At 40.9% G+C, this 27,033-nt stretch overlaps 1 pseudogene across 1 annotated transcript; it reads right to left on the bottom strand.

The window, feature by feature from the left end:
* Positions 1–8,447: 8,447 nt before the first annotated feature.
* Positions 8,448–12,009, bottom strand: LOC149839350 (receptor-like protein kinase FERONIA pseudogene; annotated as a pseudogene). The gene has a single exon (XR_016431322.1). The product of XR_016431322.1 is annotated as a receptor-like protein kinase FERONIA pseudogene (transcript).
* Positions 12,010–27,033: the final 15,024 nt, after the last annotated feature.

Genomic DNA, 27,033 nt, shown 5'->3' with positions numbered 1-27,033 from the left:
CATATTAGTCTTGTATTTCCAAGTGTCTAATTTTCCTGCTGTATTTGTTAGGATTATTGTAGTAAATTTTGCAGTTTTGTAAAGTTGGGGTTTTGCTGGGTAGAGAAACAAGAGTGGCCAAGAAAGGAGGGTGGGGGTGCGTGTGTTTGGTTAGTGCTTTAGTGGGCTCACTAAGTCGTGAAAAGATGTGTCGAAATGGGAGGTTAACTTGTTAAGGTTGAAGTTATTTTGAAGCTACCATGGCTTCCTGTGGCCAAGTTCTAATATTGTTGGAATATGGAAGAGGTCATTCCTTGCTAATAAGAGGTTTCAAAGTAGGAAATTTTAGAGCCTTCTTGTTAATGTGCACTGTTTCTGGTGAATCTCAACAGGTCAGACATAATTTTTTTCTCCTAGCCCAAAATGCCATGGTGGAAATTTACAGAAATCCTGTTACTGGTTGCAATTAACGCAAACCACAACATAGCATTTTAAGTTTGTTGGGACAATTTTTTAGTGAACTTGTTGACATTCTTAATAAGTTGTGGATGTGAACGATCTCATTTAATATCTTAATTTATTTGTCGTCCGTCAGGTTTTTATTCATTTTTCCTTGTGATTTGTATTCATTTTTTAATATAGTGATATTTTATAGGGAAGATATCAAAGTAGTCCAGAATGTTTGGACAGCTCAATTTGTGTGGCATAAAAGCATCCTATTCATTTACTAAATTATCCTGCATGCATTTCGGATGTTTTTTTTTAAACATAACGTTGCCCTCCCATTGCAGGTAGACGATGGGTCAACTGTTGGCCTTTTATTTTTCAACGTGTGCATAATAAAGACTATAGAACAGTAGCAAAGAAAATAATGATCCGAAACCAATGCAACCAGTCAAATCACGAACACAAACCAGGCAGCTATGCTGGTTGTAGAATTTATCCTTTATTAATGGGGCAGTGAGGAATTTATTAGAAATAAGTGCATCATACTTAGAGAACAAGCGTAGGAGGTGCAGGTTGATGAACAAAGATCCACATATAGTCATATGTCAAAACATTCTATTAAAAACAGATAAACAGTTCTTCATCCAACAGTGATCTTTTGCTACCAACTAACCGCAATTTTTAACATCTTCGCGCAGGAGTGAATAATTCCCAACGTATGACACCAAGCCAACACTAAACTCTCATATGGGAGTGAAAACGAACTGACAATTGTTTGTCAATTGTCCCATTTGAATCGGTATCTCAGATTTGTGAAGGAGAAAACAAAAAAGACAGGTTGGTTATGTTTTTTTTTGCGGGAAACCATAGAATGATAGAATAAACTCTTGTTTTTCATTTAGCAATTGCATGAAGCATGAGCTCCTCTTATGAAGTCTTCCATGCAGGATTTGGCAAACATGGTAGGGTGTGTTTGATTACCTCATATCTCACTAAACGATCATGAAAGACACACAAGAACTATAAATAAAGGAATAAAACACAATGACATTTACATGGTTCAGTTACAAGTATGTTTGGGGTGTCAATCGGTCGGGTTTGCCCGGACCCGACCTGAACGAAACCCTATAGGCTCTGGGTATGATGCTAAATAAGAAAACCTGATTAAGACTTGGGTCCAGAACTGAAAGTCCGATTGATACATGGACACAGTTATAGTTTGTGAAATTTTATACCCGACCCGAGTTCCGATTAAGACCTGCAAAATTTCAATGTAAAAATGATAAATATATGGTTTTACCAGGTCTGGTTCATGTGGTTCTTATCGGGTCCGGGTATGTTTTTCTTATAGTGGACCCGATTAGACCAAGGTCTAGACCCGATACCATACCCAAAAATCAAGTCCAAGTCTGGTTTCACGTGGGTCCGAACCAAACCTGACCCGTTGACACCCCTAGTTACAAGGACCTACGTCCACCAGTTATCTCTCTCTCTCTCTTCTATTTGAGAATGTAGGTTCCATTATAAGCACAATAATGTACACAATATAGCCCTTGAATCTCTCTACAATTTTAGCAAAATAAAACATAAAGAATCCTCACAAATCCTCTCAAGATCATCACACGGTTATGTTATGTAAGCCAACTCTAAATGTTATCCAGAAGGCGCCAAACACATTATTTGAGAACCCTTCCTTGGATATGGATCTTCATGCGTTAACATCTCCCCTCAAGCTCAACGGGGCCTTAGAGGATGATGAGCTTGTCCTTCAACTGACTGAACTTGTGCTAGGTATCAAAGGAAGAAATTAAACATGTATTTAAGCTAGATGCAGACAGTGCCTCAGACGGATTTTCTAGGGCCTTCTTCCATAGCTTTTGGAAAATTGAAAAAGATGATTTTTGTCCAGCTATTAAAGATTTTTACACCAAAGGCAAGCATCTGAAACAAATAAATTGCACCATATTATGCTCATTCCCAAGAAAGGTGTTGACTGCTTGTCGCAGTTCAGACCCATATGTTTGTGCAACTTTATATACAAGACCATCGTTAAGATGATGACAAATAGAATGAGGCCAATTCTGGAACGGGTTATTAGCCACAAAACCCATAATCAGCACATATTTTTGAAGAAACCCTGCAACTTGATATACGCTAAGTAGTCAAGACTAGAGCTACGTTGTTTTTAACTACGGCCTGAAGAGACTTCTTGTGTTTTCAAACTTTATACTTGTTAGAATTGAAATATTTTTCTACTAGACTAGTGATTGTTCTGACCCCATTTTATGAAAGATATACATACTAAGGCGGCATCAAGTTGCAGGATTTCTCTAGACAGTGTTGAATATGAGCTAATTGATCGACTTGAATCTAGTAAGAAAAAACACATCATATTCAAAACAGACTTGGTGAAGGCGTATGATAGAATTGATGGGTTTTTATAGAAGACTCCGTGGGATTTTTTTGTTTTTTCTGAAAAATGAATAGAGGGAATCATGATAAGTGTAAGTACCTCATCTTTTTGCTGTTTCGATAAATGGATAATCAAGCAACTAATTTTGAAGGAATTAGGCAAGGAGACCCACTATACGCAGTTTAACATGGACTCATTGCCTCTTTCTGCTGGCCATGGAGAGACTAACTAGAGTACTTGGGTCGGTGAAAGCTGAAGTCATGATTAGTCCAGTCATATACGCAGTTTAACATGGACTCATTGCCTCTATGCTGATGATGTTTTGTTTATCCTACCGGATTATGACAACTCCATTCCAAATTTCATCTCCATCATTAGTAAATTTGAAAAGGCATCTGGCCTCTAAGTCTGTAAAGAAAAAACAGTATTAATTCCTTTCAACTTACCCCCCCAACACAAAATTCATCTCATTCAATCTGTGTGGCTGACAGTTAGCGTCCCTTCCTGTCACTTATCTGGGACTTCCATTGTTTAAAGGGTCTCCCAGAAAATCCATGTGAGAAAACTGTGTAAAAAGCTTCAGTCATGGAGTGGAAACTAGTCTCAATTAGGGGTGTCAATGGGTCGGGTTTACCTGGACCCGACCTAAACCAAACCCTATAGGATCCGGGTATGGTGATAAATAAGAAGACCCAGGTCTGGACCCGAAGGTCCGATTAATACATAGACCTGGGTATAGTTTGTGAAATTTTATATTAGACTCAAGCCCAACTTGAGTTCCGATTAAGACCCACAAATTTTCAATGTAAAAAATGATAAAAAAGTATTGTTTTAGCAGGTATGATCCGGGTCTGGTTCATGTAGTTCTTATCGGGTCCGGATATGCTTTCTCTTATGGTGGGTTTGATTAGACTCGAGTCCGGACCCGATACCATACCCGAAAATTGGAGCCAAGTCTGATTTCACCTGAGTCCGAACCAAACCCGACCTGTTGACACCCGTAGTCTCAATGGCTGGTCGTGTTACCTTGATCTGGTCAGTATTGGCTGCAATCCTCTCTTATTGGCTAAATTAATGCCATAAAAGTAATAATCAGTGATTATATTTGGCGTGATTCAGAACAGAATAAACACCTTCATCTGATCGAAGGTGGAAGCCATTACGTAAGTAGTGAGAAGAGGGTGGTTTTGCTGTCAGATTGTTAGAAGAGGTGAACCGTGCAGCACAAGTACTTGACAAATGAATCAGTATGGGTCCCAAACCCTAGTATGGTGGTTTCCCATGGTTGGAAGGGAGTCAGATCAATGTTGTCAGTATCGGTATCGGCCCTGTATCATTTGACCAACTATTTAGGGTGAATCGGCCCATATTGATACTCAAGTGAATCATTCTAAATCAGCCAAAAAATAATAAAAAATATTATGTGCCAATCAGAATGTGACACATGTTAAAATAATATTAAAAAATAATTGTAAGTATTTTTTATATTTTATTAAAAATAACGAGATGAAGCATATCGATTTCTGCTGATACGATAAGTTACAGGCCGATACTCACCGATACTGGCAACATTGAGTCAGATATGAGGCCTCTTCACTCATAGAAGGTGTAAGCTGGAAAATTGGCGATGGGAGATCAGCAAAATCCGTGTACGACCCATGGTGCGAGCTCTCACCACTTATTCAACAGATGCCAATCAATACTCAAAAGGTGACGTATAGTGCTCTAATGAACATTAGCTTTAGGGATGTCATCGACACCTCAACCAGCCCGATTTGTCACTTCACCAATACAGTTCTAGTGCTTCATGTTCATGTCCACTCTACAATTGAGCATCAGGCGTGGGTCCCCGAGGGTATGTTTGATGGTTTGTCCATGATTGGACAGAACAAAACAGATAGAACACATCTGTTCTGTAATAACTCTACTAAGTCCAACAATTGGTGGTTTGGTATTGAAAGTTGTGTGCCTTATGTCCAATGTTAGATCTACACATCACATGGATAATGGGTCGGATAATTTCGTTTTGGATCATACGACTCAATCCACCCAACCATATAACTGTTTTAACATGTTTATTATGGATTTTAGCCTCGGATATGGATCTAAAAACTAAAAAATATTTAAATTTTGAGTAATTTGAGAAAATATACGAATTAATATTTTTTTGAAATATAAATACTTTAATTAATGTCATATTACATATAATTATAAAAGTTTATCATAAAATATCAAACCCTAAAATCAAATTAACTATTAAAATTAAATTATCAAACCCTATTAAATCATAAAACCTTAAAATAAATCATAAATAAACCAAAAAAACCTAAAGTATAAGAAAAATAAACTATAAAATTAAATAAAAAAACCCTAATTCAAACCTTATTAAATCATAAAACTATAAAAATCAAATTATCAAACTCTATAAACCATAAAATCTTAAAATGCAAGAAAATAAATCACAAATAAACAAAAAAACCCTAAACTATAAGAAAAAAAACATACAATTAAATAAAAAAAGTGGCAATTCAAATCTTATTGAATCATAAAACTAAAAAATCAAATTAATTATCAAACTATTATATCATAAAGCCTTAAAATGCAAGAAAATGAATCATAAATAAACCAAAAAATCCCTAAACTATAAGAAAAATAAACCATACAATTAACTAAAAAAGCCCTAATTCAAACCTTAATCAAAGAAAATAAATTAAAAAACATCCCTAATCAAATACAAGAAAATCCCTAATCAAATAAAATCAAAGAAAAAAACCTTAATTAAATTAACTAAATAATAATAATAAACCCTAATCAAATAAAAAACCCTTAATCAAAGACCTATGAATGAAATTTCTTGTTCAAAAACCTAATCAAAGCTCTAATCAGATCCTAGATCCCTAATCAAAGAAAAGAAGAAGAACGAGAGAGAGAGAGAGAGAGAGAGAGAGAGAGAGAGAGAGAGAGAGAGAGAGAGAGAGAGAGAGAGAGAGAGAGAGAGAGACCAAGGTGTCATTGCCGGCGGCAAGGCCACCAGCACCTTGGTCTCACCGCCCGACCGCTGCACAGGAGAGAGAGAGAGAGAGAGAGAGAGAGAGAGAGAGAGAGAGAGATCGTTGGGGGACCCCTCTCCCCAAACTTTTTTCTAAATTCTTTTCATAATAGGGGGTGGAACGGTGATTTACCGTTCTAGAGATGCGGTGAACGCACCTTTCCCGCATCCATCACAACCTTAGTTTGATAGAAACAGCATTCCGCACGATGAGCAGGACGCACCATCATACATACCCTGATAGAGAGGATGAACTCTCCTAGGTTTTCTCTTCAAAATTTTCATTGAAGGATATGTGGGAGCTTCCAAGGGAGAAAGGTCAAAAAGATGCCATCTTTACATCTGTATGGTGCAAGGATTTTTAAGTTCGTTCTGCGACCACCCTGCGTTTTGCGATTGGTTATATGATAAGGTACTCAGGGATCTGGCTGGCCTCTTTGAGATTTGAAGCCACCGCCTAGGGCCTCCTATTTTGAGATTTGGTGCTCACATGGATCAAGCTACATCTTATTTTGAGATTTGGTGCTCACATGGATCAAGCTACATCTTAATGCTCTCAAAAGCCTCAATTGAGAGAGGCAGTTAATAAACAAAATGATCAACATCAGAGTATCTGTTGACAATGACCCTCAGCAGTGAGTAAAATTTTCTTTCCATGAGCTACTCGTACAAAGTTTTTGTTTTTTCATTGGTATGCTTGGCCTAATCTAATTAGGCCAAAAAAAATTGCAACTCATATATTTTTTAAAAGGGGAGATCTCCGAGCTTTGACATTAGATGTTTGAGTTAAAAAAAACTGTAGAAAATTGCATGGGTATGCAGGTGGAACTTCACCAATCCATTAAGCAAGTTCTTTCACCAATCCATTAATCAAGGTATATTCCTAGGCACGCTTGGTAGTGTAGCGTTCTTCCTTTTTTGACTAGTAAGTTGGGGTATTGAATAACCCTGTTCTATACTTCACTTAATTAAAAGAAAATTATTTCAAGTGATCCTTAGATTATATAATGGACAAGCACTTGAAAATAAAACTTTGGGAGTTATCATTCCATGCCCTTAAACAATTTTTAAGTTATTTGTTAGAAGATCTATTTCACCAAAATTTTTCTGCTCGACCACCCTTCCATTAATATTTGATATGTCAACTCATGCAATAAAGCCACTCAAGGAGTCTCCACAAAAACAGAAGACCTTACACAATTCTTATTCTTCACTTATCGAGGTATTGAAACACCAATGGAGGATGATACTGGTTGGAGCTTTCAAGCTTTACAAGCTAGGACTGCCTTCTGGCCACAAGGACAAAAGTGATCCACATGTACACCCTAGTCAATTTTCTTATGATGGTTTTCCTGCAAAACTGTTCAACAAAACAGATACTTTGAAAAATCTTTGGCTAACAATACAGATTTCCTGAATAAAAAGATGGAATCCAAGGAGAAAAAGGAAACAGAGAGGAGTACAAGAAGCCAGCAGGGCTTCATGACAACCTAAGCATGGATGACAACAGAGAATACAAATTGCTATCAACTTTTCTTGAAGTATTTTATAAGATGTCCAATTTTCATGCAGAAAGCTATTTTTTGCACCAATATCCCTTTCCACCTATTCTCAACGAGCATTAAATAATAGAATTTTTATGTACAATTAAAAAAAATGTAAGGCCTCATTTGGAGGCTTCGCCTAAGGCCTCAAGCCGCCCCTGAAGGTACTTTCCACGAAGCATGATAGGGAGTGGGTTGGTAGGATAAAATAAAATGGTGTCAACTGTCAACCACAGTTTCAAGCACAAGTTATTAATAGGGTAGGCTTATAGACAAACCCAGGCACAACACGTTGAATGATTCATCCTAGTGAGTTGTCCAAAGCATGCACGTTTGAAGCCCTAAACTTGTGACGTGACTGCCAGGATGGAGTCCACTGGGCGTCCAACCAACTTTGCACTTCAAAGTTCACACCGACCCCTGTTCCTGTCCACACAGGTTAAAAGTGTACATCCAAGTCAGTAATCTTAATATTAGTTTTCTATGAGTGGGTCAAATGGAGGATAGGGAGCGGGTTGGCTACATCCAAGGCACATAGAGAGAGTAATGCGCTGGTTCTGCCCACTTTCGCGTTTTGTCCCTTCAAAATCACAATTTTTTGGTATTTTTTCTCGCATCTAACACTAACACCGTAGGTGTACAAGTTTTTATGGCTACGAAGGCATCAAATTTTTCCTGTCTCTAAAAATACAATTTTTCATTGAAAAAACATGATCAAAGAGTTGATTCCCACTAGATCGAACATGCTAAACACATCTAACAGTTCAGATCTTTCATAAAACACTTCAAACTATGGGGCCTAACGGGGCAGACCAAGAAAAAGGCCTTATATGTTCAGTTTTATATATATATATATATATATATATATATATAGAGAGAGAGAGAGCAAAATTGATAATAATAAAGAAAGGTTCCAAGTTTGACATGAGGGCTCAGAGGCAATAACAGAAAAAAGAGGCCCGCAACAACCAATAAGACATGCAAGGAGCACAGCTCAGCAAAAATTAGTGGACGGCTTCGATAATGAATAAACCATACAATATTCATTAAAAATACATATCAAAAGAACTAAAAAATGCACTGATGCACAAGGCAAGGTGCTAGTGGTTTCAATATTAAACCAACATTAGCAATGAAAAATCTACAATTACTTCTTAGAAAGCATCAGAAGCAAAGAACTTACGAATCAAATGGCACTTCTTACAGCGATTGATCATGGCAACCAGATATTTGGTTGCTGCAGGGGGCTTCACCGGCCCTTTGGATTCACCAGTTGGGAAAATACAGCACTTGGGGTCAACCCATCTGAATCTTCGCTGGCAAGGCTCCTCCCTCCTAAGCTCACCCCAGTGGTCTGTGTGTCTGTTAGCCTGTCGAAACCCCCAACTTCATCGACTTGCTTACCCACTGCAGAGAACTGCATCGCCTCATCATCTGCATCACCAACAAAAGCTTCACCCATTCCCTTCTTGTTCGCCTCTTCGGCCGTCTCTTGCAACTGCAGTGCGAATTCCAGATTCCATAGCACATCACCCATGGATGGCCGTTCTATTCCCTGGTCTGCCACGCATTTCTCCGCTGTTTCCGCAAACTTGCAGAAGCACTCCGGCGCAATTTTCCCTCTCAAGAAGGGGTCGATGATCTGCTCCAGTATGCCCTTCCTTTGACAATGCAGTGCCCACTCAGCCAGGCTGACCTGATCCTTTGGTAGTGCTGGGTTAAGAGCAGGGCGTGCACAGAGGACCTCAAACAACACCACACCGAAGGAGTAGACATCAGATTTATCAGTAAGCTGCTGCCTGCGGTAGTACTCTGGATCAAGATAACCAAAGCTGCCCTTCACAACCGTGCTCACATGTGTGTGATCCATGGCCGGGCCGGTCTTTGAGAGCCCAAAGTCAGAAACCTTGGCAACCCATTTCTCATCGAGAAGTATGTTGGTGGTCTTCACATCTCTGTGTATGATGGTGTGTTTGGCACCAGTGTGAAGATAGTGCAATCCGCGTGCCGCACCAATGCAGATCTCGAGCCTCTGTCTCCATGATAAGGGCGGTTTATTTGTCTTGTAGAGATGTTCACGCAGGGTTCCATGAGCCATGTAGTCATAAACCAAAATCATCTCACAATTGTCCTCACAGTAGCCAATCAGAGAGACCAAATGGCGGTGGCGGAGTTTAGAGAGCATCTCAATCTCAGTCTGGAATTCGTGAACTCCCTGTTCTGAAAGCGGGTTCCCTCTTTTGATGGCCACTTTTGTACCATTATCAACATCACCCTGGTAGACCTTGCCAAAGCCACCAACCCCCAGAAGGAGGGATTCATCAAAGTTGTTGGTGGCTGCAATTATCTCCGAGATTGTGAAATGCCGACATAGATTGGAAGGAAGAGAAGATGTATAACTGCCAGTAGCACCAGTCTTCCCAGAGCTTGTTGATGTAGTGGACATCGTGGTCGACATACCATTTCCAGTATGTGAGTAGAGTGACAGAGGTAGCCACCCAGATGGGCCACTGTCGCTCCCTTTTCCCTTCTTGGCCTGCCTCCGCCTGCACAAGCAAAAGCAGATGCAAGCTCCAACAAGAATGACTGCTACGCCACCCACAACTCCTCCAATAACTGGGCCTTGTGCACCGCCACTTTTGGCTTGAGAAGGATTGCTTGTTGGTGGCAGTGGGGGTTGAGCTGGTGGCAAGTTGGGAGTGGGTCCAGCAAGGTTGCCAGAGGAATCATTAACCTTGAAGAGTTCAAGCCCATTAAGAATTGAATCCAAATACTGCGTTGAAGATCCCACAGAAGGATGAAGTGCAACCAATACATCGCTCTGTCCACCATTTCCAGCAGGTACATATAGGGCATAGTCTTGATACACAGGCACACCAGTGTAGCTAGTAGAAGTGACCTCTCGCGTTGCATAGGCAATTACATCGAATTGGGACGCTGCTGTTTGATTATTAACAAACACTTCAAACACCCTCTGATTGATTTTGTAGTACTCCGATTGAATCTCGCAAAAATGGAGCCTCAGCAGGTAAAAGAATCCATTATCCACTGTAATCAGCCAAGTGAGGTTGTAATTCACATTCACGGACATATTAGGTCCCATTGAGCGAGCAGTCAGATATACATCAGCTGGAGCAGTGTAGTTGGGGACTGTTGGTGGATAGCGAACGGTAACATTAGGATCCGCAGGATATGAGACTCCATCAGCAGCACCATAGATATAAGGAGTATCATCATACCAGATTCGGTAGAGGTTTGAGTCTGCAACAGGGGAGATGTATTGTCCGCCCACATTTAACCGAACAACCGTTTGAAGAGCAAAGGAACTATCTATTGGGTATAGGGTAGCAGATGAACCAACGAGGAATGATGAATTGGAGGGGTCGGAGACAAAAAGTTCTGGTGATGAGACAATCTCGATGCCATTAACAAAAGCATAGGAATTTGTAATGTTGCCTGAGGGGGTAAATGTAAGTGTGAGAGAACCTGTGGAGACGGTGATAAAGAATTCACGGATGATGTAAGACTGAGTGAAGGCCAGAGCAGTGATAGAAGCGCTGAAATTCTTCAGCAGAGTATAAGGTCCGGCTTGAACAGAGAACACGGCATTGTCAGCATTCAGATTGTTGTAGGAAGAAGGATAGAAGTAGAGACGGACAAAATGACGGCCATTGGACAGAGAGAAATTGTAGGTTGCAGCAGAATTGAAGATCCTAGCCGTCATATAAGGGAATTGGGAAGGGAGGGAAGGGTCGGAACTGGCAGCTTGGGCGGAGAAGGAACTCACTGAATCCGCAGGCGCGAAGAGCGATTTTGAGTCGCCAGTCCACCGGCGGTTATCACCATCGCTAGCATCAGAAGACGCACCACAGTTCAGAAGGATGTTATCAACAGGGACAAAGGAAGAGGTGGGCCGTATCACGAATGAAATCAGCAAGAAGCAGAGAATGGTGAAGGGAATCAGCGGTTGAGAAGAAGATATTCGCTTCATCTCTACCTCTAAATCCGATAATCTAAAGCTAACTTTGGGAAAGGAAGCAGACTCCTTCACAAACGAACCTCCGCAAGAGGAAATTCACAAATTCCACGGAAAATCCAGAATATAAAAGCGATCAAACGCAAAGAATCACAGAAACAACAGACGGAGACCTCAAAGACCACGACTAGCTTTCACTCTCACCTTGAGGAGAAGAAAAAGGGCAAGATCTCGCCGATCTCAACAAAACTAGGGTTTTGCCACGCGCCGGACGGAGAAACCACCGGAAAAATGGCGAGATCCACGAGTTGAGAAACACATTCGCGGAATGAGAACCTGTGAGAAAAACCCTAGCGTTCTGGCTCCTTCAAGCCATCCCTCGAAAATCCTTCCCTTAGATCAACAAACGGACGGTGGAGATTCAAGGCGTACCTGACAACAAGAGCCTGTTAGGAACAGAAAGAAGACGGCTTTGGACTCTCCGGTAAAATCGGCCGGGAATGAGAGAATCTCGCCGGAAAATGCGTCGGATTCCGGCGATCGATCTTCACTGGAGAGAGAGAGCAGAAGAGAGAAAGCCAGGGAAAAAAGATTCGGATGATTCCACGTCGTTGCTAGGTTTTCGGCCTTTATATAGTGCGGGACAGGCTGTAAGAAGCAAAGCATGCGCGTTAGGAACGGTTTTCCACGTTACTAATTTTTTTTTTGTTTTATAGATTTTTTTTGTTTATTTATTTTTTTATATAACGAAAACCGTTACGAGCAAAAATCCCTGGTGGAACCCCACGACACGACCACCCTGCGCCTTCTTCTGAAAGTTACGGACACACCCGTGTCGCTAGCTAAGTTTGATCCAGTGCCTTTATCTTAACACCCTTACAACTACCACACTGGCCACGCGAGCTTTGATAAGAATTTTTTTATTAAAAAGTTTGTTTCAGCAGAGAAAGCTGGAGTTAAGCATACCCCCTACCAGTTATACAATCATACCATTGGGATTCGAACTTGCAACAGCCACACAAGGTGACGTGCACTAATTACTCCTGCTAAACAAGCCGATCACCCGTAGGTAAAAATTTTTGAAAGGCAAGCTGGGGTTAGGCAGACCCCACCGGTCATTGTTCAATTTATCATTGGGTTTTGAACCTGCAACATCCAACACAAAGAGACTTGCACTGACAGCTCCTACCAACCACTCGGAGCTCCGCGTTGGTCCAGGAAGAAGCCATTTTGGCCTCATGTCTCTAGAAGCATTGAAACATATAGATATTATTTAAATATTTTTTAGTATTATTAATAAAAATGCATTTAAATATTTAAAATATAAAACAGTTTGTTATCGACGATAAACTAAAAAATTGTATCCTCGTGTCCTTTTTGCCAAAAAAAATAAATTGAACTTCTGAGTTGAGTCTACATTGGATGTTAGGTTGGACAATGTACTGCTTAGAAGTTAGAACAATTTACAAATACACACCCAACTTTAGGAGTATTTTAAAATCCATGATCTACATTGGATGTCAAGGGCGAATTGTAAATGTCACCAAGTTGACTAAACGTCACAAGTTCTAAACCCACGGGTGACATCCCTTGCCGCAAGGATGTCGATGCTGGGTGTACTTCCCTGGTGGTCAGGGGTACCTTAAGGGTTTTACCAACTGGAGGCCAGTCAAGGTGCGATCCTTGATGGGTTTTTTTCTTGGATTATGCAAAAAAAAAAAAATATTATGTTTAATTGCCTTGTCTTTACTATTGTATATAAAGTTAGCATTTAAAGTGCAACACCCTTTGGTGAACCCGAGTTGAGGACACAAGCACCCAGCTTACGTGTCCCAATCGTGATAAAGATTAGGTGTAGGGATGGCAGTGGACCCGGGGAAAGCGGGTCTCCGCCTCGCCCCATTTGGACCGGGGATGAAGGTGAAGGCGGGGACGAAGGTTAAAATCCATCCCGGTTCGGGGATGGAGGTGGGGATGGATGTACCCTTTTCCCCGCCTCATCCCCGCCCCGCCCCGTCCCTACCACTTTTCCCTGCCTCATCCCCGTTTGAACCGGGGATGGAGGATATGAAACGGGGATGAAGGCGGGGTTGGAGGTTAAAATTCATCCCTGCCGGGGATGGAGGTTCTAATCTTGAGGCGGGGCGGGAGTGGAGGCCTTGTCCCCCGCCCCACTGCCATCCCTAATTAGGTGCATTGCAATCGTGCAAAAAAAAAAGGTAAGTCTTGTTCTTTGCATGACATAGCTTCCACAAAACATGCTTTTGTGGGGGCTTACGATCTAAATAAGATATGTTTTGGGAAGCCTTTGTTAGCGACACTTTTTTTGAAACCGCGTAGTTGTCTCAACCTGCTGTACTTATGGTCTTTGTCCATGAAACTCTCAAACTGCTCATCAAACGGCCTAGGCCCCATCCCAGTACGTCAAACCCCTTGGGTTGTGACACCCTTGTTATTTGACAAAAATTCATTTACATGGCCAACATTTTTGCTTCTAATATAAACAATGAGCCTCACATTTTTTAATTTCTTATGACTATAATGTTTTAGGCAAACTAGGAAATAGAGGCATGTTCTTACCATAATCCATTAACTTGAGTTAAATCTCTCTTAAATCAAATCAAAAGACAGCAGTACACTTCTCTCTTTTGTTTGGACAGAAAAAGCTGGGTTAGGCAGACCCCTACTAGTTACCATTTGAGGTTCGAACTTGCAACGTCCCAACACAAGGCGACACGCACTAACTGCTCCTGCCAGACAAGCCAAGCCCTACACTTCTCTCTCTTATGAAGGTAAATAAGTATATATTTTTGAACTCCAAAGAACAATACGAGAAACTAAAGAAAAATCATGTTTTCTATTTTTATAATGAAATACCAGAACAGATAAACGAAAAATATGGGTTGGAACCTTGAATGAATCCAAACAAAATCCAATCTGATGGTTCTTAATGAAACTCAACCTAGGAGCGGAAACAGACTAGGCATAGGGTGGATCATGGTTGATCTGAATATAAATTTGAATTTTAGCAATATATATTAATCTAAAGCTGGATCTGGATTAACTCTGATGAAGTAGAGTCGAATCCAGAATTAAATTTTGTTTAGAATGTTGATCCAGTCAAAACAAGGTTGAAAATGAACGTCACATGTAAAATGTACAAATGGGTTTTGATTAGATCCAACAGAAAACAGTTACCAAAATCCAATAAAAGACTTCTTGAGTGTCTAAGGGCATGTTTGCTTTTATCATATGTGGTGGTGATCAATCATAGCTGAGAAAGTAAAATCGGTGATTGTTGGTCACAAGGTCAATCTTGAAACAATTTCATAAGATTAAGCCAAAAATAATCACATCTAACAATCACAATTACAATTTGTACTTTTTTATTTTTCACCAACCTGGAGAAAGTGTTGCCATTGTGATTTACAATCACAAAATTTTAAGAAAATCCAAAAATCACATGGCATTACAAGCATGCCCTAAGCTTAGCCAAGTTGCATAGAAAGAGAGTAGCCAAGTTGGGCTTATTACACATTGGCCTTTTTTTTTAAGAAAGAAAAATATTTAATTTATTTATTTTCTAAGCATAGCCAAGTTGCATAGAAAGAGAGTAGCAAAGTTGGGCTTATTACACATTGGGCTTTTTTTTTTAAAAGAAAGGAAAATATTTAATTAATTTATTTTCTAAGCATAGCCAAGTTGCATAGAAAGAGAGTAGCCAAGTTGGGCATATTACACATTGGGCTTTTTTTTTTTAAAGAAAGAAAAATATTTAATTAATTTATTTTCTAAGCATAGCCAAGTTGCATAGAAAGAGAGTAGCCAAGTTGCATATAAAAATGGGCCAGATCCTGCATGATCAGAAAGAGGAGGAGACCTAAGGAGGTTGGTGCAGTGGGGTGGGGCCTTGGCTGCTAGACGGACAGTCAAGGTTCAATTTTCATGGGTGTCGCCCCTCTACGCAGCCCAATGCATAGCATAGGGCACAGTGGCAAGGGTCTTAGCCTCGAAGTTTTACACTGCCGACGACCATAGGTATGACAGGCTAAGTCAGCACGATCAGGTCTTCATGTCAGGTGTGGTTTCTTCGGGTTATAAATTAGAAAAAAAAACTAAAGAGGAGGAGGATTTACATCTTTTCATGGGTTGCCAATTACACCGGCGGCCTTGGAGGTGATATTTCCTTCAAAAAATAGGATGACAAGTCATCCATGCTAGTAAGATGGCCCACCGCCAATTGGAGGGCAGCGCATCATTCTGCTAATAAGGAGTGCTTAGGTGGCCCGGGTGTGTAACACAGCCAATCACATGACTGCATTATCGATGATTTAACCCTGGGCAAATAAATAATTTCGAAGAGTAAATGTAACACATGTTCAATCAAGTAATTTTTGAAAAATAATGTGACATTTTTTTAAAAATTTGAAAAATGAAAGGTAAATTTACCAATAATTAATGTTTGGCGTTTATGAGTTAATCTTATTCAAGTTGAAGATATCCAAGAATTACTTGATTGAACATGTGTCTTCAATAACTTGTAAAAAGGGAAATGTTGAAACCATCATTTTTAAGAGTTAAACTAGAGATAGGTGAATAAGAAAACAAAAACTTAGGTGGTTATCGGAACAAGTTTTTAAAAAGGTAGGTGTTTATCTTAAATATTTGAAATCCATGATGGCTAAGCTTAAAATTTTCCATATACTAATAACTCATATGTAATTTATTCAAGTATAAATTTACTCTCTAAGTAAACATTAAAAGTAGCTCTATCTTAGTATAAAATATAGTTACTTGATTTTGTAGATGATTGGACGATTAGATAGAATCAGTGTTGTTAGAGGTGAACGCCTCAGTACCTGAAGCGTACCCCTTAGAGGCGAAGCGCAAGCTCAAAAAACCGAGGTGTTGTAGGGAGACGTTTGCAGGCTTGAAGTGAACGCTTCGCATGGGTGAAGCGCACGCCACACATCGAGGTGTGCTTCGCTTCTAAGGTGTACGCATCATGTCTAGCTCCTCCAACTAAACCCCAAATCCGACATGTTTACTTTGCTGATGGGCGAAGGCGACAAACCTCCGAGATCTTCGTCTTTCTCTCTCTCTTTGAAGATTTTTGGTGTTAGGGTTTCTGGTTTGTTGGTGGTAGATGTGGAGGAGATCCACGTCCTTCATCCTGGACAAGCAAGCCATGCCCCTTCCTCTCGATCCGGATGCGGCGCCGCCTGGCATGGCGGAGCTCCGTCAACCCCCGATCAGCTTCGCCTACTACCAGACCCACGTCAAGCACCACACCGTCACCAGCGATTGGCTCTCCCAGGCGGCCACCGCGTCAGACCGGATGCAGAGGGTCGGCCAACCAAAGTTGCTGGAAGACGGCGTGGGCACGGACAAAGACGCAAGCTTCAGCATAATCGAGGAGTTCAATTACTGGCGGAAGAAACCGGATCTGGTGGAGGCCATCACCGCAATCATGGCCCTGGCAGCCGTCATCCGGTCAAGCAAGGCGACGACGATGTGGAGCACGAGATCAGGCTGAAGAAGGCCTCTGATTCTTTAAAGGTGGGATTTTTAGGGTTTAGTATATACCCTTTCTTCTTCTTCTTCTTCTTCTTCTATTCTCTTTCGAGTTCTCTGGTGAAGGGACGAAAAGTCTATCGAAACTCTTATGCTGTCATCTTTTAAGGAAATCAATCTTTTGAACTCATGAGAAAATGATGTTCTTAGGCCGTGACTTTTGCTTGTTTGTTTTGCTAGAAAATGGTAGCATTTTCCTTTGCTGGATAATTCAAACGAATCTGCATTTCTTTACATATTACTTATTTATGGAAAAATGAAACAGAAATTCATCAACTTGGCTCTATTTTTTTCAATGATTTTTATAAAATACGTCTCACTTGAAGCTGGTGTTTTTGTCCTGAGTAACTGGGGCTATGGCTGGTATTGAATAGTTCATTTCTCTTTTAGTTTTTAATGCGGGTATTGGGTTTTCATTTAGGGGATGCAGTTCCCGCATCCGCTCTTCTGAAACCTTGTATGACTTTAGGTCCAATATGCTCTGACCAAGAATCAGACTAATGGTGAAGCAACCATCCGATATTTTAATTTGTGATTGACCTGTCACCATGAAATAATGATACTGATATTGGAGAATTTCAGCAGATGGAATATCATAAAAATGATGTTAAAGCTCTAGTTTAGACCAATGTAGAGGGAAGCGTGGTTTCTCAAAGTTTCACCAATTGATCTTGTGAGGTCATAATTTATTAGAAGGGCCAAAAATATAGTGTGCGTGCATATAAGAAAATAAACAATACGAGTTAATTATAAGAAAGTAGTATTTATTTTATATTGTCGTTTATTAGTAGTTCATGAAGCTTACGCCGCCTCGCTTTATAATAAGCTCAACGCCTGGCTTCGCCTCATCGCATTTAACTACCTTGGATAGAATCATGTCTAACTTCATCGTGTCCAAGCAATCATAGACTTTTTTTTCTCCATATTTTTTATCAAATACTTCCAATGTGGCATTAGTAGATTGTAAGGGGGAGGAGTTGGTGGAAAATATTATAGCTTACTAGAATTTTTATGCACTCATATTGGCACATCAATGTTTTAGTGAGATAAATTAACGTTTAACCCTATCTTCTTTTTCTTGGTGGTCCTAGACTTTGTTGGTTCATACAAGGTTAATTTTGTTCTGTTTTTTTTTTTAATCACCCGAAGAAACCGCACCTAGACTCAAAGACCTGGTCATGCTGGCTCAACCTATCATACCTATGGTGGTCGTCCCAAAGGCATAAAACTCCGAAGTTATGACCCTCATCCTCATGGCCTACTATACTGCATGGTGGCTTGCACAAGGAAGTGACACTCGCAACAATCAAACCTCAACCACTCGTCTAATGGCCTAGGCCACACCCCAATATGTCAAACCCCCTCAGGGTTTTTGTTGCTTATGTTGGTATGGTAATTTATCAAAACTATACCAACAGGGCTTCGCTTGCTTGGCAAGAGCAGTTAGTTCAAGTTATCTTGTGTCGGGGCGTTGCAAGTTCGAATCCCAATGGTATGGTGGTGTAAGAGTCTGCCTAACCTCAAATTTTTTTTTTATCAAAACTACGATAAAAGATGAAGTCATAATCCTAGCTCTATTATTTGATATGGAAAAGTACATGCACCATATATTTTTTTATGGTCTACATGGGCAGAAGATTTGTTTTTCATGAACAAATACAAAATGTACTATTGCTTATTATTTATTGTAGGTACCATAAAATATCACTTTCTTTAAAGACAATCATCAGACTCCCTAGAAGGGAACAAAAATCAAATTCTCTTCCTTTGGAATATAGCTTTGGAAAATATTTGATGAAGTTGCATGCAAGAGAAGAAAACAATGCAAGAAGCATTATTGTATTTGTATTTGACAGAAAGACCACCATATTTAGAACTATGTCACAGGGAGGGGGCATTTGATTTTGTGGACACCAGCATCCACGGGTCACTATTGTCCATACTGCAAGCGCCAACACAAATGATGGACACATGGAACACTTACAGTATGTTTGATGGCTCGTCTCGTGCATCGCATGGGATGAAAAAGACATCGAGAATACAAAATTTAACAAACATTGGATGCAGAGGACGGCGTTTCGTGTGTCCGCTGCATTCATTAACATGTGTAATTTTTTATTCACCTCCTCTCTCGTTACAAAAGGAACAAGAATGGAGGGAACGATTAAAAAAAAAAAACATCGACGCACCCATCGATGCATCTCTCTCTCTCTCCACTGATTTGTTTCAACAGTTTGCTGCAGAGGGGGAATTGCCGTGGCAAACCAAGTCAAGGCAAAGGGGATCGTCGCGTTCTCGGTCCGGCGGTTTGATGAGGTCGTCCAGCACTTCTCCGACGCCATCGCCCTCGCTCCGGCGAACCATGTCCTCTACTCCAACCTCTCTCTGCCTCCCATGCCCCCCTCAGTAGGTACTCTGATGCGCTCAGTGCGCTCACCGATGCCAAGAAGACGGTCGAGGCTCGCCGATGCGCAGTCGACACTCGCAAGCTAGAACGAGGGCTCGGGGCCGATGGGATTGTCGCCTTGAGCAAGGTAGAGGAAAGCCACTGTGAAGAATTCTCTGGCCGAAAATCAGGGGGAAGCGGCGGGCAGAGTTCCCACGAGTCTGACTGGCAATCATAGATCTCGACGGCCAACCTCTCCTCAAGATCCACCAATCCCTCGATGAACCGGGCACCCCTGACGATGATGAACCAAAGGAAATCCCCTATTTGGAAGACACCCACCAAGGGATTGCACCTAGAGAACTTGAGGGGTTGTGTCACCTGCCAGGAAGCGCAAAAAAGAGGGTTATACACGAACCAAGAGCACGTCGAGCAGGTAGAGATGAAGAAGAAGCCGTTGGAGCCGATCAAGGAGTCCTTCTGGCGGGGGCGAGGGAGGAAACCGTTGGGGATGCAAATCCACTCCTTCGATTCGGGGTCGAATCCGAACGCCTGGTTATTTTTCAAGAACACGTTGTTATGCCCGTAGAGAAAGAACCACGGCTTCTTCATGCAGGATACGCAGGAAGCGGACGATTCCTGGGTGATGACGGAGTTCCATAGCTTGCAGACGAGCTGAGCTCAGACGATGGAGAGGAGAGGGAGGTGGGAGAGGATCTTCCCAGTGAGATCGACACCCAAACAATTCCTGCCTTGCTCAATTGCGGTTTTCTAGAGTTTGCCCCCCTCTTTTTCTTCCTTCTGAGTAGCCCCGGTGGTGGCGTTTGAACGTTGTGATCGACCAATATCCCTAATCACCACCACCAGTGATAAGAGGGACGTTGAAACAAATAAGAAAAAGAAGAATGGTTTCGAAGGGAATGGCGCCGGAAAGCAGTGGATTCTGGCACCGTCGGGGCACGAGCTGCACTGCGCGGCAAAGAGGGCGCGAGCGGAGGAAATGAGAAAGAAGACGTTTTTGTGATACCAGACATCAAAGAACAGACATTTAGAACATAACATCTAAGTACGGTTCAAACAAACGTTGAACTTGAAACAGTTTTTACGGAACCAACAGAACCAATGTTATGTTCCATCTTTTTTGTTTATTTTGTCCAACCCTGGACAAGCCATCAAACATACCCTTAGACTGCAGGATTTCCCGTGTCCAGCTACATATTTTTGGGTGTCCCGTGGTGCTTCACCCGAAGCAGTGGTGTTTAGAAAACTTGGGACAAAAACTAAAAATTAAAAAATGAAAGAAACATCTAGAACAAAAGCTCGACTTGTCCAAGATATATACCTCTGTATTGGTTCAGGAGTATTCAAATGCCCCCTCAACTTGACGACTCACTGTGGTCAAGGGTAAGCCCACAGAGTTATATGTTGCTAGGACAGCGACCATAAGTACAGAAGGCAAAGCCAGTGTGGCTAGGTCTCTGATCCCAGGAGTGGTTTCTCCGTGTAAATATCAAAAAATGCCTCTTCAACTTATACCGGTAATATCGTGTTATTGTATATGTTATTCTTAAGGAAAAACTGTAACTTATTTTGGTATTTTTGGGGCGTAACTATGTGACATAGGTTTAGGGTTTTAGCTTGTAGGATTAAAATAATTGAAAAGGGAGTTAATTTACAGGAGTCCAAACTTCTCAGTTTTTTTTCAAAAAAAAATAATAATAATAATAATCATTGAACCAGTCAGTGATCTTTCTAAAGTGTGATTTGGCAAGAACTCATCATGCTTAATTCCAAGTCCTTATTATGTGGTATTCAATTTACATAGGGTTCAATAATGCCCAGATCTTGACCCAATCCAGATTTGTTACAGGGGGCAAATGCCGCCCAAGGACAAAACAGCCCCTGCCAGGGAGAGTTGTCCCGCGTTTGCAAAGAACGTGGGCGGTGACAATCCGGCTGGGGTCCGACTCTTGCATCCCGAAAAGCAGGTACGCACGCGGCTGTCATCGTGGCACGCAAACGTCCCTTTAAGTGACATCTCATGGCACACAACTTATTAATTTCTGTTTTTTTTTCTTGAAGGCAAAGCTGAAGTTAGGCAGACCCCTACCAGTTATACAACTGTATCATTGGGTTTTGAACCGGCAACCTCCCAACACAAGGTGACTTGCATTAGCTGCTCCTACCAGACAAACGGAGCCCCAGTTGATAACTTGTTAATTTCTTTCTTGTTGCATAATCATATCCAAATATATTCATATAATTCTGAAGGAACAAACACAAACCATTTAAAAGAAACAGGCAATTTTGTTCAATTTTAAAATCGGTTCACTAGGTGAATCAGTTTCTTAAGAAAAATAAAAAATATATGATCGAATCGAGATGAATCAATCAAGTTTTTTACAATCATATGACGTGTCATTAAAAATAAAAAATATTAAAAAATTTAACCCTCTTAAAAAATATTAAAAATAAAAAAATGAATCCGCCCCTTCACAATGGTCTTTGGGCCAATTTGATCTGAATAGGACAATTCAGACCGATTTCAACATTGATTTTATCTCCCTTAAAATTTTCACATAATCAAGAATGTCCTTGAACTAAAATAAGGGATAAGACGAAATATCATATCTTGACAGTATATAAAATTGAGGGTGACCAAAAGATACTTGATCCCCGCAAGTTAGTCAGTAGGAGGGAACAATTAGTTTATGAGGTGTTGCCAATTGGATATTGATAAAGTACAACAGCTTGCATCAACGCGGCTTGGGCACATGGGATTGAATGCAAGTTGGACACCTTCACAAGTTGGACCACAGCTCAGGTCGGGTTCCACTGTAGGTATGGTGCTACAGTGGAAACCTATTTTTTTTTAGGGTTACAGTTACACCCGCAACCCTTCTCGGCACTCGTGGCAGCCACCACCATTGGCGTCCATCGGCAACCAGCCGTCGGCGGATTCAATCGTTTGCCAGCGGTTTTGGGTGTTAAAACCAGAAACAGAAAGGGTTTTTTCTAGGGGTGGCAAAATCTGACCCGACCCACCAAGATGCTTCTTAGCCAGGTTAGGGTTTGGCTTAAACGGGTTCATGTCGTAAACGTGTTGACCCACCTAACCCATTTATTAAACGGGTCGTGTTCGTGTTAGGAGTATGCCAACCCGCCAACCCGTTTGACCCGTTTAATAAACGGGTTAGGCGAGGATGATTAAATCTGCAACCCGTTTGTAATCCTAACTAGTAATCGTGTCGACCCATTTTAAATATACACGACACTTTTAAATATTTAAAACTTGCCCTATAAAAGTGACAAGACTTGAAAGCAATAACATTAAATGTGAGAGAGAGAGAAAAAGGTGAAAAGTTAATCAGTGGAGTCTCACTGCAGAAGTGACAAAACTTGAGAGCAATAGCATTAAATATTCTCATCTGAAAAAAACGTTAATTTTTTTTTGACATTAAATCAAGCTAAAAGTATAACTCTTTTTAATTACTTCTTACTTAAAATAACCCCTCTTCTTATTTTCTGCTTGAAACATCTTTTAACCGAGAGATATAATCGTGTCGTGTTGACCCGACTCGTTTATTAAACGGGTTAATCGTGTCGTGTCGGGTTACCCGTTTAATAAATGAGTCGTGTTCGTGCTAAGGTATTCTGACCTGCCAAACCGCCGACCCAACCTGATTGCCACCCCTAGTTTTTTCCTTCCCTTTCCTATTTGTTTTAACTCCATCATCCTGGCAGCTACCATCGGTGGCTAGCCCCTAAGATTGACGGCTAGCCACCGTCGTCCTCGATCGTGCGCGACCGGCTACTGTGGCGAGAAAATCCAACCAAAAGAAAAAAAAAATATGAAGACCCCCACCCCTTCCTCTTAGCTTCTGTTGCAAACCCATCATTGGCGGTCGACTCTGACGGCTAGCAGTGACAGTAGGCTTCCAACGACCAGCCGCCGTGAGTCATAGGCATTCGTCGATGGTAGTGGCAGTGATATCATAAAAATGAGAGGAGGAAGGGTTCCCAAAAACCGGCGACCCTGCTCGCCGGTAGAGTCTGCGAACACACCCACACCGAAAATACGCACAAGTGAGGCATGTGTGGCCCATAACTCAATGTTGGCGAAAAACACAAAGGGAGAGCGCCACTTATCGAAAGCAAACATTATCATGGATGTGAGTTGTTGGCGTTCTCTTTAGCCAATTGATGTCTTAGATGAGCCTAGTCCTTCAAGTCGAGAGAAGAGTAGGAACCTTACCCAAAGCCAGAAACCAATATTGCACGCTCTCATCAAACGTGATTGGCCTCTAAATAGTGAGAAATGCAGGAGGTTACCATAACTACTATGCAATTCAAAATGGTAACCGATCTCACCACAATGTAAACTCTACGTCTCCCTAGATAGAACCAGGTCACATCAGGTTGAACCCGATCCATAGTCCAACATATACTTTTGAACTAGGTACAATTAGGGATCTAGATGGATCAGATTAGCCTTTGTTGAATCTGAACTAGTCGAATATTGGATAATTGGATATCGGTCAGATTTGGATTTGGATACAAAAGGGTTGATTCGGGTTTTTGTTATATATTCAGATTTGGACATCTGTCGGATTTGGATGTGAAGTCTCCAATCCGATTATTAATTGAACTTGCTTTACTGAATCTGACTGATCGGAGTAGGTTTCAGCCTGATGTTGGATCAAATTTTAAGATGAACTGCATCTGACCTGATCCTCTCTCGTCATGAATATACTTTTAAACATCTTTTAAGTAGCTCTAACTCTTTAAAGCGTGTTAAAAATATATGGTCAGACAGTATTTTTTTTTTCCAGCAAGGCAAGGGAAACAATCCCCCTCCCTCACCGACTGGCCTCCGGTTGGTAAAACCCTTGAGGTCGTAAAACCTTTGAGGTCCTCCCTTCCCACCAAGGAATACACCCAGCTTTTACATGCTCCATGTGGGTTTTGAACTCATGGCATCCCATCAACTTGGTGATGTTCACAAGTCGCTCCTACCAAACAAGAGGAGCCCTTGTGTGCTGGTGAGAGTAGTCAGACAAAAGAATGTATAATAAATAAAGTTAAGCAGTTTGGACATTGTTGGGTGCAATTGTAAAGAATATAATATATATATATATATATATATATATATATATATATATATATATACCATCCAACTAAAGAAAAGTCCAAAATCTACAACGTAGATGATAATCTACGTCGTTCCTTCTCTAACCATCATGTTTTTTATGGATCAGACTTTTTTTATCATTCAATTAGTGAGCGATATTTTTTGGATTATGAATTTTTTATGATATATATACCACTCAACCAAAGAAAGGTTCAAAATCTACAACCGATGATAATTGACGTCGTTGCTTCTCTAACGATCAAGTTTTTTCATCGATCGGACTTTTTTTATCATTCAATTAGTGAGCGATATATTTTGGATTATGAATTTTTGATGTTTAGATGCATTTTTGAAAGCGCTAAAAATCAACAACCCACAATATTTTGTATTGTAAAGTTTGAAATAGCTTGTGAGCCATTGAGTTTTTACGTTTTGAAAAACATGCCTATATGTTGTAAAGTTTTTGCGTAAAACATATTTCTTACTAAATGAATTATAAAGAACAAATATATGAGGTCTCATCAATGAGATGCTCAAGCATTGGAGAAGGGAACCCGTCCACTCATCGTTGGTTATAGATTTTTTTGACCTTCTTTTGGTTAAAGAGAGAGAGTAATGCCCTCCTTAGGCCCCCTTTTCATTAGGTCTCCTTAGGCCTCTTCAAAAATCATAGGTTTAAGTATTTTTTTTTCTCAAATCTAAAACCATAGATGTGATCTATAGGTTTTGTTTAGTGGGAACCGGCTTTTGGATCGCCGAAATCTGATTGGTGATCCAAAATTCAATGGTTACGAAGGCATCAATTTTTTCCTGCTCATAAAAATACATTTTTTCATCGAAAATACATGATCCATGAGTCACAAGGCCAAGCAAACCGATTGAGAGAGCCCGAAGTTAAGGCACGGTCGACATATCGAGGTATCCGTCCTAACGGAAGCGTTGAATCACAGGAGGAGCAGATCAACGTGCTAAATAGCAGGAGGTGCAGGTTGACTTTGACGCCGAAGAGAGAGAGAGAGGGCTGCAGTCGAGCGTGAATGGAGGTAGGGTTATGGAGGTTAGCCATTTTTTATATGGTTATTATGGACGATCATAAAATGATCTAACGGTCTAGCTTCATTGGGGAGGTTTGGAAGGGTTTTCATTATATATATATATATATATATATATATATATAGAGAGAGAGAGAGAGAGAGAGAGAGAGAGAGAGAGAGAAACCTTTTGTATAAAGTTTGAAGTGGTGAATGGAGGTGGAGTAGATCGATGATCCTGTAGTCATTTGGCCACTATGTAAATGAAAGAAAAAGTTAGTCCCTTTTTCTATATATAACTGGCCTCATCTCTCACCAGATTTAACATGGTAGCTTTCCATTGAGCCATTTCCACGGAGATGATCCGCACAGAACTGAGTTGGCCGCTTATAAAGATAATGTTTAGCGCCCTTGGCTCAGCATTAGTACACAGGGCAAAATATGCTATTATAGCACTTCTCTAACTTGATGCGCCTCACTATGGGAACACTTCTCTTAACACAATGCATTGTCAGCTTTGCTATCGACCTTTCTTATTAGTGTGCTTCACTGCCAAGAAGCCGCATATAGGGATGACAGTGGACTAGGGAGAAGTGGGGTCGAGGACATGAAACGGGGATGGAGGTTAAAATCAAAACTCAAGTGGAGATGGACTTACACTTTCCCATTAGTAAACCTTCCTCTCCTAAAGATGGCAATGGACCGAAGGGAAATGGGGTCCCGCCTCACCCCGTTTGGACCGGGGATGGAAGACATGAAACAGGGATGGTGGTTAAAATCAAAACCCGTGCAGGGATGAAGGCGGAGATGGAGGGCAGGGGTGGAGACCTTGTCCCCCACCCTGGTCCACTGCCATCCCTAGCCGCATAAAAGAAATTCAACTCATGCTTCGTTCAGCTTCGTTAATGCAAAGAAGTGAAAAAGGGGTGTTAGCTCAGCTAGGTAAATCCGACACTTCGTTCCTCTAGAATATTGTTCAGATAAGTCTGAAACCTTTGCTGACCCTTCAGTTTCTTGGTAGCGAGAGTGCCACTATTTGCCCCTTAAGTAGATAGAAGGTTCTAAAAGAGATTTTATATAAATAAAAGGTTTTGAAAGAGATTTTATATAATAACCAAAAACTTGATGCAGTTTTTTAATCCCTTGGATCTTTAAATCCCAGGGCCCCACTTTCACGTGAGAAAATGGTTTTCCTGGGAATCATTCTCTGCAAAACTGGAGAGAATAATTCTCAGAAGGGCATTAGCAGACGTGCCCCAACTTTACATAGGAATGCATTTATAGCAATGTGCTGAAACAGTAGGCACTTCCAAAGATTTTGAGCAATATCACAACCAAGCAATGACTTGTTAAAATGGAAGTCCAAGGCCTCCAGGCCTTTTATACATGGCACCTCCATCTACAAAAGAGCCACATTCATATGACATTCAAGCCAAAATATGTGAACGATTGTCCTCAAATCCTATGAACCTACCTTGTTCCACAGAGGCATATAACTCCAAA

This window comes from Nuphar pumila, chromosome 4 (assembly GCF_984573655.1).
Source record: "Nuphar pumila chromosome 4, dmNupPumi1.hap1.1, whole genome shotgun sequence".
Classification (NCBI taxonomy): Eukaryota; Viridiplantae; Streptophyta; class Magnoliopsida; order Nymphaeales; family Nymphaeaceae; genus Nuphar; species Nuphar pumila.
The sequence above is the reverse complement of the archived record's forward strand: the minus strand, read 5'-3'. Positions and strand labels throughout refer to the sequence as shown.